The 18,783-nt window shown below is 40.3% G+C and overlaps 2 long non-coding RNA genes across 2 annotated transcripts; both read left to right on the top strand.

Annotated features, from left to right (window-relative positions):
• Positions 1–1,175: 1,175 nt before the first annotated feature.
• Positions 1,176–10,898, top strand: LOC149111179 (uncharacterized). Its single transcript, XR_016207692.1, has 2 exons — positions 1,176–1,379; positions 10,228–10,898. It is a non-coding gene; the product is annotated as an uncharacterized LOC149111179 (long non-coding RNA).
• Positions 10,899–15,796: 4,898 nt separating this feature from the next.
• LOC110056887 (uncharacterized) lies at positions 15,797–17,771 on the top strand. The gene is made up of 2 exons (XR_002297488.2): positions 15,797–16,341; positions 17,199–17,771. It is a non-coding gene; the product is annotated as an uncharacterized LOC110056887 (long non-coding RNA).
• Positions 17,772–18,783: the final 1,012 nt, after the last annotated feature.

Here is an 18,783-nt window from a genome sequence, read left to right as displayed (position 1 = left end):
TAAGAAACTAACAAACGTTAACTACACCCCCTCCACTCTATGCCGGAGGAATGTGAAAACGAAACGCATATTTGAGGATCAGTTTCTATATTTTTAATTTTTACTTGTCATCTTTTTTATTCTGCAAATATTTATATGAGGGCCACTGGTCTTTCAGTTATTATTGTTGTGTGCAACCTTCAATAAATTAAGCTGATTATTATTATTATTATTATTATTATTATTATAATTATTATTATTGTTATTGTTATTGTTATTGTTATTGTTACTGTTACTGTTACTGTTACTGTTACTGTTACTGTTACTGTTATTGCTATTGTTGTTGTTGTTGTTGTTATTGCTATTGCTATTGCTATTGCTATTGCTATTGCTATTGCTACTGTTACTGTTACTGTTACTGTTACTGTTACTGTTACTGTTACTGTTAGTGTTACTGTTATTGTTATTGTTATTGTTATTGTTATTGTTATTGTTATTGTTATTGTTATTGTTATTGTTATTGTTATTGTTATTGTTATTGTTATTGTTATTGTTATTGTTATTGTTATTGTTATTGTTATTGTTATTGTTATTGTTATTGTTATTGTTATTGTTATTGTTATTGTTATTGTTATTGTTATTGTTATTGTTATTGTTATTGTTATTGTTATTGTTATTGTTATTGTTATTGTTATTGTTATTAACGCATTAGATGTTTTCCATTCACTCTACGCCGGAGGAACTTAAAAACGCAACCATTACCGGTCATCAGTTTGGATTTCGATTTGAAAAAAACTCGGGGAGGGAAATCACATGATTATCGCGAGGTTATCGTTTTCGAGACGCTCCGTTTTCAAACTATTTCTGTACAAACGAAAACGAAAAGCCGGCGTTTCAAATTCCTCCGGTGCATGTGAAGAGCGTTTTCGAAAAGCTCCGTTTTCGTGACGGATTAGTGTGGACGGTAGGCCTTACCGTTGAAATAAAGCTGCGTTTTTAAATTCCTCCGGCGTAGTGTGGACGGGGCCAGACGGGGCCATAGAAAACGGAGCTTTTCGAAAACGCTCCTCAAACTGGAGGTTGTTGTCATGATTACTATGACTTCCTGCATTTAACAGAATCCTTGGCTGAACAGTACTTCCTGTTTTTCGTACACTCAATCAATCAATTAGCCTAGAGATTAATCTTTTCTGGGAAGGTCGCCATTCTTCCACGGTACATAAACAACTGTAGTTACCGCAACTGAGCGGAGACAAAGCTGTTGAAATAGCGGTATCACAGATTGAAAGAGCCCGAGAGACTGATCATGGATGATAAAGAAGAAAAGAGTAAGAATACAGATACATCAAAGGCAAGTGCCAAACCAGATGAAACTATGAAGAACTTAAAGACCTTGGAAGGTAAGAATCGAGAACATTCTTACTTATTCTACTGCAGGACAAATCGTTCATTGAATTACTGAAGAACGCTCTCAGAAATACGTTGCAGTAATCAGTACCAAGGGTTGTGAATACAATGGTCAGTGACTACGTAATACTTAAAATAATGGTTATTACGTGGTTACTCTTCTTGCCTCTAAAATAGTTTGATATTGTGTGCCTTGGAAGAACGGTGGAAATATCCTTGATTTCCGCCGCTCTCTCCAGTCGCTTCTTTTCCGAATAGCGCCTGGTAATGGAGCCCAGGTGGGAAAAGGCAAGTAAAAAACTGTCTGTCCGATGAATGCAAGGGTTATACTCAAGGATCCTCAAGACGAAACGTGAAAGGGCTTGTTTGTTATTCTGTTACAGTTAAGCCAAACAAAAGCAACGGACAAATCCACCCTGTGTCATAACTTCCTACAAAGAACCTTGGACTGAAACTAGAAGATTAACTGAGCATCTAAGCAAACATACATTGATTTATATTTCTATACACTGCAAAACAGATCAGGATACAGCGGAAAGTGAACTGTAACTTTGTCATGCGTAACACGAGAAACGAAGTTACACATTTATGAACACAATCTTACAGTGTCATAGTCATAGTGATAAGATGTTACGTTCGGTTGACTTTTTGTCTCAAATCAACGCTGTAAAACCCGTTGGCGACTGCATCAAATGATGTTCACGTAGTGTAACGCAGTGCTAATCCAGTTTGCATCGAGAATTTTTGGGACGAATTTGTTCGCTGATTTGGTCCCTCCAGCCTGCGTCATCAGGAAAGAATGCGTTGTAGTTCGGCGTTGGTAAATGGCCATTTAATAGGTTGTGGTAAGAAAACAAATCTTTTGTGTAGCTCGGCAAATGGCCATGATGACCCTCAGATCTGTGGCCAGAAAATAAATTTCCGATTTGCAGCTCAGAAAATTCGTGGTGGCCATAATTGGTTGTCAGAAAACACTGAAACTTTCTGTGTGTTTTGAGGTCAAAATGGTTAATTCGCCTTTTTTCATTTGTGAAAACAAGTAAATTCGATCAAAATACAAACACAAAATTTACAAAACCTTTGGCGACGCGCTGTCTTCCAGGGTCGCTGGTCAAAACTTTATTTTCTCAAGAAATATTTGTTACAAGTGTTGGCGATCTGAAATTGAATTCTAAGTGTCGCCAATAATTCAAATGCCTTTCCTGAAAATATTTTATGCACCTGTCACTGTAAACCCCCCTCCCCCGCAACCCCGGGGAATCATGGGGCTTTTGGGGGTCTTTGACTCTTTGCCTTGCCCAAGGGGGTGGGGGATTAATTCATTTTTTTGCGTTGCCTTCCCAGAGAGGTGGGGGAATAGTACATTTTGACCATTGCTTTGCCCTATGGGGTAGGGATTAGTACATTTTAGTCCGTTGTCTTGTCCGAGCGAGAAGGAGTAAGGACACTTTAATAACCCGGTTGGAAATGGGTCTGGAACGAGAGCCTGGTAACAAGACAGTTTGCCGCCATATTGGAAACGTGCTGTCTTCTTCAGCGATGGACGAACGAAAGGTACAGAGAATTTGCAGAATTTCTTTGTTGTGAATGCCCATCGATTCTTTTTGTTTCTAGGGATTTAACAAATGGGATTTAAGTGCTTTGTTTCCCAATCCATTTTATAGAATCAGATCATGATTTAGGAGATGACATTCTTTGTCCCTAAGGACGGCCAAATCTTGAGGAAAACTTGATAAGATGTGACAGTTTGCATTGCAGTGTGAAGTGGTACCATTTTTCGTGTGCAGGGATTGATATAAAGAATGTGCCAAGAAGGAGAATGGCTGTGCATTTCCTGCCTGAAAAGTTGAAGACATAATGGACTACTTTTTGTCCTTTTATGGTGATGTGTCCCGAATGAAGCTAGAAAATTTGGCACTTGTTCCATGTGCAAATGTGTTGAAAGTATTCAAAAATAAATGTCAATCATACTTCTGAAAGTAATACTGCAGGTTTGGACAAGGAGTTTTTTTGTCCCCTGTAGGTGGGGGATTATCCACATTTTGGTAGGGAGTAGACCCAAAAATATGTCCCCTGTATGTAGGGCATTATCCTTGTTTGGTATTGCTCTGTGGCTAATGCCCCATGTTTCCCCGGGGTGGGGGTTTGCAGTGACAGGTGCATTACCTCAGGCTTCAACTTCGCGTGCAGATCGGTATCTGTTATTTGATCAAACTTAGGGCCCCTTCATATGAGCCCGGTCAACCGGGCTGGCTCGGTTTCCGAGATCTCGCCTCACCACCCTTTCGTTCATAAAATCGTTGATGTGTTCATATGAGTAGACGGGCTGGCCCGGCTACCGAGATTTCGGTAGACGGGCCAGCCCGACTTTTGCTACCGAGATCTCGGAAACCGGGATAAAAATTTTTCCATATGAACACCCCAGCCCGGGTAACCGGGACGAAACTTTTATGACAAAATAGCTTCGCTCTCGCAACATGGCGGCCAAAATGGCATAATCTTTTTCTTGAATGTATTTCCATTTTAGGAGTATGTGAATTAGTTTCATTAGTAAAGTTACAAGAGTCCACAAAGCTACGACAGTCGCGAACAATGCAAGTTTATGTTCCACCATTTTGGTTGTTTTTCTTGGATTTCATCCCGGTCGACCGGGCTGAAGTTTCCCATATGAGCAAACCACAAAATTGGTCCCGGTAACCAAGCCAGCCCGGTTACTGGGCTCATATGAAGAGGCCCTTAGTTTTCTATTGAACCATTCGAACGCCACCAAAGTAGACCAAACATGCAAAGTACGCACGTGAACGCACTGCTCTAATCTTTGATTACTACTAGTTCAGTGAACTAACGGAAATCGCTACCGGCAACAGGTCCAAACAGCGGTCCAAGGTTCCATCTTGGCTTTCAGTTTCGACTCTACCATGTCCTACCAAGCTCACGATGGGAGGATTTATTTTACTTTTTTTTTTTATCCTTTTTTCTTTTTTTTACTTTTATGCAAACGTTCAGCGAAACGTGACATATACGGCCAACATATACAAAGCGACCGGGTTTGAGTACGCCAAACATGACTCTCGCCTTGCAGCATATGGAGGTGTTGTGTTACATCAGTTTGAATTTATAAAGGTTTGTATAGGGAAAAACGGTAATCGATATAATAGCTCAAATTGTGGTATTTGGGCATTACAGTTGACTTACCCCGAAGCCTTTTTGCCTTTTCTATTGTCATCTCGCTTCTCAGCTCGATCCGAAGCTTTTTAAGCGAGTTATGGATTTTTGCTTTTCCACTTCTAAGAAGAAGTAAAGGCTGTCCACTCAATTCCGGATTCCGCTCGAAGCGGAAAAAAACCATTGAAAGCATGCCAGCCGCCCCAATTCCTACGCAGAAAAATAGTGGAGGGTAAAGCACTCCCTTTCAGTTAAATTCCATTCCAAATACATCCCCATAGCGCACGCTACAAAGCTCTGAATCGAAGCCAGCTAGCCATCCGAACTGAGGACATGGACACATTCGAAGCCCGAGCGGAATGCCAGGTGAACAAGTTGACGCTGACCAGGGAAATGGAGCGCTCAGTTCTCAACGCGCAATGTACTTTGCTCCACTGTTTAAACACGATCTGTTGGCACCCTCAAGCAGAAAACTTATTTCAAATAATATTATAACTTCTTTGTTACCGAAAAGTCTCGTGGACAGTTATAAGACCAAATTTGATTTTAAAAAATCGCCTAGAGAACTGTGTGCTCCCTTCCCCTGGTTAGGGTCAATTTTTTTCGTCCAGCATTTCACTCGGGCTTCGAATGTGTCCATAGCGGGTCCTGGCGGGTCGGTACAAAACGTAGACTCCTCAATCTGGACCCCCTTTTGGACCCCATCTGGATCCCCGATTTTTTCTTCCTGAAAATACGGGCTCCTGATTTAAATAATTAAACTAAGAGCATATCACGATGAAGTCTATTTAATCTGTGAGCAAACTGTGAAGAAATTAACACAATTATTGACGTCGTGACAAGGATAACTCAACAAAACGACCAACTTTGAGAACCACGGTCTTTTATTTTCTTGATTCTTTTTGTTTTTGTTTTCGTGTCCTTCAGTTTCTTTACATTCACGGTTAAGGCCATTCTCGTCCCCAGTGCTACTCGTCTTAAAATGTCTTAAAATTTCTCCGACCACGTGGCCAAAAGAAACGGAGGCTCTGGGGACGAGAATGGGCTAAGGCCGTCTGTCTTCCTGCTCATGCGCACTATACACGAATTTCCAAGGCAATTATTTCAAACACGATGTTGATTTTGTGTAGACGTCGGAGTATTTTCCATCGCCGTCGAATGAATCGTCCTCGAATTTGACTCTATCTGAAAAATCAGCGATGTTTTGAGGAAATCACCAGGAATCCTACCATGCATGACTTTTATACCCGGGCTTTTATAGAGAGCATCCCCGAATGAACATCGAGTCCTATCACTAAGAACTTTACGTATATATTCTTCCATTTATGACAAAAAGAAACACTTGCTTCCGAGCATCTTTATATATCGATAGAGAGGCATGTACTAAAACCCGAAACAACGAAACGAAACCACCGAAACGAAACCACCGGAACAAGCCAAACTACCGAAACGAGTAAAATAGTAAGTAAATAAATAAAAAAAGTTTTAAAAAAAGCCTTGATCTCCAGCACGTTACTATGGCAGCCGGATCTCGTACCCAGATCCCGCTCTTAAGCCACATGTGTGACATCGTGACATCACAAACCTGAAAGGTGGATGAGCGCAAGCGTGTCCAGCTGGAAGACATCGAGAAAAAGGTGGGTATTCTCACATTCGGAATGGTATTCTAGCTAAAAAAAGAAATCTAATTTCAAAGATAGGTTTTCTTGTCGTATCGTGGATTCTTACACGGTGGCGAATCGAATGGTCTTTTCGAGAATGACTTTGCAGCATTCTTCGTGCAAACCAGGACTTTCTTTAATATATATCTCTAAAGAAAAACGAGGGCGACTTGACAGGCTTTAATCATATTAACGTCAGGCTTTCGTGACTCCTCCACTTCTCAAAGTAATTTCTTATTAGGCGCTCAGCTCTTCACGGATACTCTTGAGATTGTGTTTCCGTACATCCTGGGCTCGGCGTTGTCGGTTCGCCACCGCCTAGGAATCCACGATACGACCAGGAAACCTTTCTTTGAAATTACATTTCTTGTTTTAGCGAGAATGCCATTCAAAATTTGAAAAATACTCACCTTTTTCTCGATGTCTTCGTGGTCGTCGTCGACACCCTTGCGCTCATCCATCTTTCAGGTTTGAGATGTAACGATGTCACACATGTGGATCTGGGTACGAGATCAGGCTGCCATAGTGACGTGCCAGAGATCAAGGCTGTCTTTTTTTTTTAACTTTTTCATTTATTTACTTATTATTTTACTCGTTTCGGTCGTTTCGGTCGTCTCGTTTCGGTGGTTTTTTTTCGCTCGTTTCGGTGGTTTCGTTTCGCTCGTTTCGCTCGTTTCGGTGGTTTCGTTTCGTTGTTTCGGGTTTTAGTACACGCCCGATAGGGAAGCGTGGATTATGGCATCTAAGAACTGGGAAATGCTCTCGGTCCACAGCTGTTACGTTTGGAAAATGCACTTCACTAACATTGTTCACGAATTCATTCATTCACCTGCATTTCTTGCCATTTTGACGAACTGCCCCTTCCGTTAAACGTATTCTTGTGTTCTTTGCGGAGGTCGATTAAAATTTCTTCTTCTAAGGTGAATGAGCGCTACCTGTTCAGGCCATGGTTCAGGCGGGAAGGTTCCTTGCAAACTTGACTGATATGGTATAGCTAGACGGCACATATTAGGAAAAACCTAGAAATCCGCTCTAGTAATACAACTGTTTCGAACTCTTGTTACCACTCACCATGTTCAGTACAAGATTATGATAGGGTCAAAAAGTACTTACGAGTGACCACGAGTGACCACGAATGACCACGAGTGACCACGAGTGACCACGAGTGACCACGAGTGACCACGAGTGACCACGAGTGACCACGAGTGACCACGAGTGACCACGAGTGACCACGAGTGACCACGAGTGACCACGAGTGACCACGAGTGACCACGAGTGACCACGAGTGACCACGAGTGACCACGAGTGACCACGAGTGACCACGAGTGACCACGAGTGACCACGAGTGACCACGGTTAAGATAAAGTCATAAAATTATCATGACGTCATTAAGAAGTCATTGTGAGGTCATTTCATCAAATAATGACCTGACCAGTGACCACACTTAAGCTATTTAATAGTGTTGAGAGCACTGCCTGTGAGTTCACAATTCGATTTTTTTTTTCTTTCCAAATATTGGCTGTTGACCTTCTGTTCTTTCATGCTTCTTTTGTGATCTTTTTTCAGTTGTGAAAGGTGAGAAAATCCGAGCGATCTTATTAAACGTAGTGTAAAGGCTCAAAACTTCACTCGCGGACTTTGCCAGTTTTGGTTGATCGAATAACAGATAACGATCTGTACGTGAGGTTGAACTAATAATGAATGAATGAAACTTGTCAAACTTTAAGCTTTGTAGGGAACTATAAACTTCCAGTAAAAGCGTTTCTTTAAGATTTGTTTCCGCAAGTGAACGTTCAATTTCAGAACGCCAAAACTTATAGTAAATATTTCTTGAGAAAATTAAGTTTCGCGATTTCGGCCAGCCGACCCACCAGACAGCGCGTCGCCAAACATTTTTACCCTGCGTTTGTATTTGTTTAAATTGCGCGAGTTTACCTATTGTTTTCACGATTGAAAAATGTTGACCTTGGAACGTCGAATAAACCATTCTGACCACAAATCACGGCGTTTTGTTAAGCTGTGCAATTCGGGGTTAGGTTAGTTTTCTGACAACAAATCGTGGCCATTTGCCTAGCTGCAACTCGCAAAATTTTTGTTTCAACTTGTTTTCAATCTATTTTCAAATTTCGGGTTTCCCTTTCATTTTATGGCATGCAATCTGAAATGTATAGTCCACATACCACGATTTTAAACATCTCCGGGGACTCCGGAGGAAGGGAAGGACATAGAGGAGACACCTCCTTTATCTTGGGTCGTCGCTAAAAATTATCGAACGTGTTCTAGTTACACTAGTGATCACTAGTTACGTTTACGCGGTGTAACGCAATCCTAGTCCAGTCTGTACGAGATTTACCACCTAGTTTTGTAGGTTGCCAAAAGGCCGTATTTTCCGGCCAGAATGTTTTATCTGTTATTCGATCAAACAAAGCGTGCAAAGTCCGCGCGCAGTTTTTAGTAAAATCGGGCGAATTTTTCTTTCCTTGCACAAGTAAAAAAGCAGCTAATATTTGAAAAGGAAAAAAAATCGAATTGTGAAGCACGGCCACTGTTCTAATCTTTGATTACTACACCAGTAAATAGCCTCAGTGTGGTGGTAAGGTCATTATTTAATGATATGACCTCACAGTGACTTCTTGATGACGTCATAATAACATCACTGACATTTTTTGATGTAATCTCACTCGTGGTCACTCGTGGTCACTCGTGAGTACTTTTAGACCCCATCCAAGATTATGCCTTGTTTGTGCCACAGTGAACAACATCTCACACACAGACCGTGATGACTGACACCGATTTCACGAAAAAGCCAATGCACGGCACAGATAGGAGACCACTAACCTGGGTTAGACCACGCAGAAAAGTAGTTTAAAATCAACCTGACTCGGTTAAAAAATCTATTGTTCTTCTGTTAAATTCCATGGTAACTGTTAACCCGGTTTAAGTTCAATGAACTGCCGAAAATAGCGGCCACACACGATTTTTCAGAAACCCGGTTAATCGTAATTGATTGATTAGAAATCATCAATTAGACGTGACCAATTTAAATGTCATCAGATATTCTTGATAAGCAGACAGTAGAACTAGGCTAAGCCTTTGCCTACGATGGTCAAGTTTAGATATCGACGACATTCCGACGTCGCAAATCGAAAAACAACGTTACCAGTTTTGGTGCAGAAGCGGTAGTAAAATGGTCCACTATGCCTATGATTGATCAAGGTCCATTTCTAGGCTTCGCCTGTAATTAACATCCAACTTTTCACGGCAGCCAGAAAGAACGTGCAACGCAAAAGGTCGCCAGAGTAAAAGGGCCGAGAAAAAAAGAAAGGAAAGGGGCAACAAACAAAATTGAGAACGGGTAATGGCAAAAACATAACACCTCCATATGCTACAAGGCGAGAGTCTCGTTTCGCGTATTCAAAGTGGGTCGTTATGTAATAATATATGTCGGCTATATATGTCACGTTTCGCTGAACGCTCGCATAAAAGTAACAAAAAAAAAGACAAAAAAAGATAAGCTTGAGGTGAGCTTGAGGTGAGCTTGGGCTGCCTGTGGTCTCTCGAGTTCGGTCTAACAGCGCGGGCTCCTTTCCTGAACAGCGGCTGGTAATCAAGCCTACTCCGTTGTAAGTGGTATCTTTTAGGGGTCAGATAAAACTGCTTGAACCACGCCCAGATTGGTCTCCTTTAGGGGTTTAATTCAAATTTTCCGACAAGCAACCTGACCTTTTCATATGGGCGTCTCCACCCCTCCCACCCCCTCCCCCCCCCCCCCCCCCCCGCCGAGGCAGTGACAAATGTAAAAGGGGAAAGACGAGTGATTAAGGTTAGTAATAATATTTTAGATGTTCGCATGGCATCCTAGCATCTGAAGTGCGGTGTATCTTGTCTGTATGCCAGTGTTAAAGCAGTACAAAATGTATCTATCTCAACGCACGAATGACACAACTCTTAAAGTTTTGAACGTCCCTGATAACTGAAATCTGTCAGTTTTAATTCCTCTTTTCCCTTTGCTTAGGAGATGAACTCAAAGTGAACTGCGATAGAGCGGTCAGAGGGAGGATGCCATTTCAACCCTCAGAGTCCCATGGCAAGCAAAGTGAAAGCAACTGTGTCCTATTTTAATCACTGCTGTGGATGTATTATCTCTCTCCTTTTGGTCGAGTTCGTTAGTTTGCCGAGCTGACGTAAATTTCAATCTTCAGGAACATCACTTAAACCACTTACGTTAGTCAACTAGAAACTAGAAACCGTTTGGTTAGTGCACAGAGATCATGAGCCGTCATAAACAAGAGTAAAGCTGCAAGGGATCTCAAAAGTTTGCTGTTCTGTTAGGCCTATCACGCTAGCGACATAATGACATAACGACGTAACGACATAATCACTTATGTCAGTAATATGAACATCGACATATCGAAAATATCAGAGTTTTTTCCTTATGTCGTTATGTTCGTGCTGTTATGTTGTCATTATGTCAGAATGTTCACACTGCAAACAATAGCGTTATAACGTCCTTCTCATTTCGTTATGTCGCTAGTGTGGACTAGGCCTCAAATCCCTCAGAGTTGAGTGCAGTGCCATCACTGAATTTTTGAACTGGAATTTTGAGAAATCCATCTTACATTGTTATATAGTAATTAATGCTTCTAGTAAAAATAAATGTAAACTCGGCAATTTTGAAATCCTGAATACGGTATTGTTCTAATATATCTTAAGGGGGTCTTATGCCTTAAAATTGTTTTCATTTTTTTTATGTAAAACAACTCTGTGGGACAGCTTTGGTACCATGTTAAAGAACTTCGCACTCTGACTTCAAAATATGGTCTTTTCCAGGTCACATGCCACATTAGTTAATGAATAACTAGCCCCTAAGTGTTAAAAAGTGGTTTTCCGCGTTCTCACGATAACGTACTATTCAATGGTTCGAGAAGCACGGAATTAATTTCATCCTGTCCATAAGCAAGTTGTCCAGGGGGCAAACTTCAGAAAACAGTGTTTTGAAGGGGTTTTCTCTTGAAAATGGGAAAAATTCAGCTCTTATTAACCGAGCAGGAGGTCTGTATGGGAGAATCTTGACCGAGGTCGTGAGTACACACCGAACAAAGTGAGGTTTGTACACACGACCGAGGTCAAGATTCTCCCATACAGATCTCCTGCTCGGTTAATAAGATGTTTATTATATGGCAAACAAGAACAGTTTAATTTGTTAATGTATCCTGGTTTGTACTAGCTGGCATTTTGCTTAGAGGTTCGTACAGGGGGATTCTCGTTATGCGTGCCGTTAGCTTATTCTATTTTCCGTGAAACGTGAATTCAGGAAATTATTCTTCGTGATCCGTGACCTGAAGGTTTTGCGTGACCCGTGAAGAACTTGAATTATTCACCGATACTTGTGATTTCACCACTCTGTTCTACGCGATGTTTGAGACGCAGGTCCTCCGAATGGTTAGAGTCGGCTATCGAGAGTAACTTAGACAATATGAAGACTTGACTTAGCCTTCCACAATTTTTCTTTCTTCGAACACTCTTTCTAGTGTAAGAACAGGTTATTAAAAAAGTGTCTTACTTGCTTTTTTGAGTGTGTTTCGGGAAAGCGAAATTTTTATATCCGTGATCCGTGATCCGTGATCCTCAATTTTTTCCTTTCGTGAACCGAGCCATAGACCCGCCCCTTGCCAAAGTTTGTTCGTCCTCTTTATACTTTTTAATTTTTCTCATCAGCCTTTTTGGCACTTCCATAAATAAATGTTGTTAAAAGAAAATAGTCAATATTTTTGTATTTTACTTTGCAAATTTCTCACCGCAAAACATTACCGGTCTAGATGCCGGTCTAGATGGGAAAATCTAGACCGTTTTCAATATCGATTTCAGCCAATCAAATTCGTGAATTCGGTAGTTCCCAGTCCTTGTGAGACGCTGCCATATAATAATTTACTAACATTAACTATATTAACTGTAAAACATTTCATAAATTGCACAACATTTCATAAATTTTAGAGGTTTGCGGCCTAGATAATTGTGTCATTTACCAATCTTGAACATTTGACAACATTCAGTTGAATCCCAGTGGAGATATCGTGTGCGAGATATTGGTGATCCGTCTATTTGGTCATTTAATTTCTACTTTCGCTGCAAGTTTTCTATTCCACGACAAGCGACGCTCGATTCAAGTGGGACAGTGGCGTGATGTCCCTGAACCAATCACAATTCTTTGCTACGTATAGCAACCAATCAGTTTGCCCCACTTTGTATAGACAATAGATTATGTTTTTTAAGAGGATTTATATTTTGCGGGTTATTGGATTTGTTACATATATATAATTTTTGTGCAAAATACATTTCTTACACTCTAACCAGGTCAGAATAAAATTTCAAATTAAGAATTCATGCACGCGTAATGACCGCTAAATTAATTTCCGTTGTTTATATCATTGCCTCGTTTGGAAGTTGCTACATTCAAAAGTCTGAAAGAATTTTAAAATCTAACGAAAATATTGAGATGCTTAAAGGGACACTGTCACGGTATATTTGCTTAAAACTGATATAAATTCACGAAATGGTCCATAAATGTTTGTAGCAAGAACTTAATTAGCGCTAACTAAATGATTAAAAGTAATTTCTTGAAGAAAGTCCACACTGCAGCAACATTTTTGCAAATTTTCAACGATTTCCCAGCCAAACGTGAACCTTTGAAAAACTGACATCCTGGCGCTTTTTCAAAAATCCATATTACAATCTGTTTCCATCCTCGCCATCGTTAGCCATCCTCACTTCCTAAAGGGTTTTAATGATTTGTCGGGCGCTGCTCTAAAAAATAAAACTATTATTGCTCAGCTTCCAATGATCGATATACGTTTTTGAGATTTCCAAAGCCATGCTAAAAATGGTGACAGTGTTCCTATAAGAAAATCGAATTCCGAAACTTGACAACTAACGAAATATGCAAATAATCTAGCCATTGATGGTATCGATGGCTGTACTCTTGATCTCTCTCTTGATCTCTTTCAACTACTTTCCGTGTGTGGTTTTGGAATTTAGATATTTAGTTTTATAAAGCAAAGTTTGGATGTTTTATTGACGAAAAATCGAAATGAAACTTCAAGAGAGCCTGTTGCTGTTTGTTTTTGTTTAAGTGGCACTTTAAAAGGTTTTGCTAACTGAACAGTTCTTGATCTAGAAGAAGTGTTAATTTCAATGTTTGGCGGGTTCTCTGGAGTAAAAAAGTTTCGTTTCAATAGCAAAACTCAATTTCAGATGTTTCTGTCACTTTACAATTCATTTCAAGGGGGTTACGCTAAATAGTGCGCAGCACTAATAAACCTGCGGTCCTCAATTAAATTACAAATAACTTTAAAACACTAGAAATCTACAACAAAAAATTACAGAATTAAGCTACGAATAAAACAAGCAATGTCGCGATGTTGGTGCTCCTCTGAGCTTAGCTGAGGGGCACCAACATGACGTCCCCAGTACAAAACTCTACAAATTTGCTTGAAACACTTCTCCGAATAACATTCAAATGAAAAACCCCACAGACGTAAATTTTGGCAATCATTTATCTTGATTTTATCTATTGAATAGTTACGATTTTATTTTTGACCGTGAAAACCAGCAGCTGTTCTAATTTATAGTTAGGGACCGCTGGTGGGATTTGATAGCTAGTACCGGCCCATCCCCCTCTCTTATTAAATGATAAAATAGAAATTAAATGTATCAGGCTTAACTCAAAATAATATCGGACAAAAGTGCTGTTGTTGGTGATATTTGTGTTCGAGAGTAACGAGAACGCATACTGATTTGTCTTGGTCCCCTGTGTCCGAGCGAAAAAAATCGATATTTTTTAGTAGTTCACATTTAGCCCTCCACACCCAACCCCCCACCCCACTCCTCCAGAAAGTTTTTTTTTCGCAGGGGCGAATGACGTCCTCAACATCATCAGCTTTTGACAAATAAAAAGAGTTCTCCAAAGTTATGCAAACCCGGGACGTAGTCGAGGGTTTGCATAAGTGTTTCTAATTCTCCCAACCCTCCTCGTGTTTAGATGAGGCTATGTAAACACGGAAAAAGTGCTTTATTGCTTAAATATACGCACGACCGTACATATATAACATGACGTGTGCAGTTTCAATTTAGCTACAAAGTTTCCGTCGAATTTAGCGCAAGTTCCTTTTGTTTCGGCAATGTGAAGATTATTCTGAGCAATCCAAACCCTAGTTCGAGCCTTCTACTTAAACTTGAGTATTTTGACTTTGTTTGTCTAGATCATCATTGAGTATAATAATAATAAAATAATAATTTATTAACTTTGTTTGCCTACATTTTCATTATAATTAGAAATAGACATAAACTTTATTTAAATAAAGGAATCTTTCGTTGATAATTTTAGAAACCAGCTTAAGCGTTTTCGTTCACTGTTGCTCGACTGATTGTGGGGTGTTAGGATCCTAGTAACCGTGCATTGTGAGAACTTGGTAGTCAATCACAAATTAATAAAACATTTCCTAGGGCCCAAGTTGTTGTCGTCGTGTTATGAGAGAATTGGTTCATACTTTAAGCGTACATATTATTGTGTCTTTTTCTTTGAGTAAAACAGGTTTAAAAAGAAACAAATTAGTTTTAATATGAATTTAAGTCTTGGGTGACGCGCTGTTAAACGCTTGTCGCTTATTACGCCATTCTCGTTCCCAGTCCTACTTGTTTTAAAATGTCTGGGAACGAGAATGTTATTACGCTTATTACGACAACCTTTTGCAAAACAGCTGAAACCAAAAACGGAATCCAAAAAAATACCCCTCCCCCCCCCCCGCCCCCGGCAGGCTCGTCCCAATATAGTGGCCAGTTGATTCCAGGCACTCTCCAGTTTTTTTGTTATTACGCTGAGCATAGTTAATAGAGAGGAATGGTTATGAAACCCGACAAATTTCTTTGTTGTAGGTTTTTGTTGGCTTTTTTAGCCTTGACCGTGCACAAAACACAATAGTTGTTTACTTCGCACCGAGGAATTAACCAATAGAAACGTTTTGGTTGCGTAATTCATGCAAAGTGTATGAGTGCAAAACAAAAGATCGTGTACGGTCGTCGACCTTCCAGCATAAATCTTGGCATCTTTGTTTACCCCTTTGATGTTTGCAGGGCTTCATAACCATTCCCTTCTAAAAACTATCCGCTGAGGCTCCGGTTGACCTGTTAATTCCCCGCCCTATTCCGACAGTCAGGACCAGGCTTCATAATAAAAGCGATGCCCAGAAGAATTCTAAAAGTTTGGAAACACATGGCGTACATTTCTAAGACACCAACTTAACGTTAAATTATATACCTTTGTCCAGAACAGAATATCCTTGCCTGTTTCTGGAACGCATGCGACAGGGCTCTAAGTCATAATAAAGCAAGATGAAACATGAAAATAATGTTATTGGTTATTCTGTTAGAGTTAAACTAAACACCCTAAAGTATGTAACTGATAAATCGACTGCGGGTGACAAGTAACCTTTGCTTAATTTTCCCTGAACCGGTAATGCAACCGATTTCCTTTGTTTCACAGAATGTTCGCGATTTCTTACTGCGTCCCACGACATCGAAACAATTTTTTTTTTTTTTTTTTTTCGATGGCGTGGAAATAAATGAAATCATTAATCGATAATCGGAATTGATATGGCACAGTAGTGATTTGAACTGCGGAGGCACAAAGACGACGGCCACATCTTTCTTCCCGGGAAATCAAACCATCCTTACATACAGCGAATTGAGGGGCAGGCTTTGCGGGCATGGCCTGTGGTCGCTAGAACGAGGTAAAAGAATCTGAAAGTACGCAAGCGCATGGTGTAAATTTCTAAGAAGCTGAAAAACGATATACCAATTGTATGTCGTTGTCATGGTTACTATGACTTCCTGCGTTTAACAGAATACTTTAAACAATACCTGTATTTTGCGCACTTATTCGATCAATTTCCTAGAAATTGGGTATTTACAACTACAGCTAACCGCTCCGTAGCGACAAAACGCATCAAGAATTGTTGAATTGACGGTATCACAGATGACTGAGGACCCAAGCGATTGATTATGGATCATAAAGAAAAGAGTAAGAATACAGATACATCAAACTTTCATAAATTAGTTTGGAAGGAATCCGAAGGTAAGAATCGATATCTAAATATAGCGCTTAATCATTTTGCTGTAACCGAGGCTGTAGGACAAATCAGTCGCTAGAAATCTCAAATCAATAGCAGTGATCAGAAAAAAGCGTACATATGCATGGAATGGCAACTGCTGCATGGTTGAATCTGCAAACCGTGTGCATTCAGTATTAGCCTCCGTTTAGCCTTCGAGCTGATTGCTTTATGCTTTGCTGCTACACGGTGTTGACGAGACCCAACCAGGTCCAAACAATTGTCCAGGGTTGCATCTTAGCTATCAGTATGGACTCTATCGTGTAGTAAATCAGCCTTGCTAAAATGTATGTATGTTGTGCCTTGCTAAAATTTATGTTGTGCCGACTCAGTTTGATCAACAGAATACTCGGAATTATTGTATGTTTTCTTTTTGGTCATGCACCGTCGACTTTCGTCGCTGAGATCGTTTTACTAAATGTTTCTAAGAACTGAGTCGTTAGCGTTCCTTGCATACAAGAAGGACTGTGAATGGCTTGTAAACATAGTGGCGATTGTATAAGGCTAGGCTGGGTGAATCAAAGCTATCAGAGGTTTCTACACAAAAGAATAAATACGGAATGTACAGAAAAGAGTAAAGAGGATGCAAATTCGGAGAGCAGTGAGAACTTAGAGGGGAAGAGAGGTTATAATGGTCGTCTGTATTGATATTTTACATACAAATGTTTCCATGGCACTTAACGACGTCCCTTGTAGTTCTATGCCGGCAGCGTCCATACAAACAGTCATCTAACCCAATGCGCGAATAACACAACTGAAGCTTTGAACACCCCTGACCAGTAGAATCTGTTATCAGTTTCCTTTTCTTTTTCCCCCTTCTCAGGAGGCAAACATACCCATGCCATTGTAGATCGAAAGAGGATGCCATTTCCAGCCTCAGAGTCCTCTGGCAAGGGACACAAAAGTAACAGCGAGGATACTTCACACACTCAAAAGACCAAAAATAACTCTGTTCAGTTATTTGAATGTTGAACTTGACAGACTCAGAAGACCAGAAATGACTTTGTCTTATGTTAATCCTCGCTGTGGTTAGGTCGACTTTCTCTTTCGTTTTCGTCTTGTTTGTTGTTTTGAGCTGTCACAAATTAGAAACTTCAGGAACTTCCTTTCAGTTAGACAAGGGCATGCGATTACCGCTGACAAAACACTTTGGCCTGGAGGCTTGACAAATCTATGATACACTTGATTCATTGTAAATTACTACTACTGCACAAACAAATGTAAACTCGTATATTTTAAAGGCAGCTGTCTCAACCTTTGTAAATCCTTGTTACGATATTGCCAATTGTAAATATCGGTTAGTTGACTTGATATGTCCTTCCTCTAGTCTACAGATTTGGTAAGATCTTGACCACCCGTGTCAGAAAGTTGTAATAAAAAATAAAAATACCAACTATATGTTGGCTTTTGTGGAGCAAGTCATGTAAGCGCGGCTCAGGTAACAAGCCTCTTAACACTGTGAAAAATTGCGAGATTCGTAGACTTGCACGAAGTAAACCGAGCAGCACAATCGGCGCGACGATCGTTTACAATACTAGGGCGCTTGCTACTTTGGGAAATAAACCGTCTGGTTCCAGCAGTATCAAAATCTCGGCATCGAATTGGGGCGCGAAACATATGAGATTGTATATTTGTGTTCAACTGATAAACTGCATCTGATCGCGCCACTTTTTTGCCCTGTTACACGGAGTTGTTTTCACTATTGATCGCTACTCGTACTTTGCTCGAAGGTTGTTATTTAGTGAGTGGGACTCCGAGAAATCATTTTACTACATTGTACTGCATTCTTGGGCAGGGCACTGAATTCACAGTGACTCCATTTCGCGAGGAATACAATGGTACTAAAAAAATAACTGGGTTACCTGTGGTACCCGCAATGTTGGGTCGTCACGTAATCCTTTTCGAATTGATTGCGTGACGATCCAAATAACGGCGACGTCGAACAGCAATCCATGTGAGGTAGGGGAGGGTAATAATATTCCTGGACACTTCATTCTATGGAACCTGGAGTACGCGCTTGCTTCGTAAAGCCAACTTGGCTTGTTAAACAGTCTAAACCTTTCTATACATTGCGAGTTCAGTGAAACCTTGTTGATCCGGTCACCCATGGGCAACAAAAATCTGGCCGTATTAATTAACGGGGCGAACGTATTAAAGGGGTTCATTAGATAAGAAAATGAATGACTGAGCTTTTGTTTGGGCCAGAATAAAATGGCCGTAATAACGAGCTGGGCGTATTAACAGGATGGCTGTAATGCGGGGTTGCACTGTATATCGGTCAATAACTCTCTATTTTTTTTTTTTTTTTTCACGTGTTCAAAGTTTTCAGGCGTGAAACAAGCTGTTTTAAACATGCCGGGCAAGCCAGGGTAGTAGCCTTTTAATCTGTCACGTTATAGTTTTCTCGA

The sequence above is a fragment of the Orbicella faveolata genome, unplaced genomic scaffold (genome assembly GCF_042242905.1).
Source record: "Orbicella faveolata isolate gen_17 unplaced genomic scaffold, um_ofav_v1 contig_24, whole genome shotgun sequence".
Taxonomy (NCBI): Eukaryota; Metazoa; Cnidaria; class Anthozoa; order Scleractinia; family Merulinidae; genus Orbicella; species Orbicella faveolata.
The sequence above is the reverse complement of the archived record's forward strand: the minus strand, read 5'-3'. Positions and strand labels throughout refer to the sequence as shown.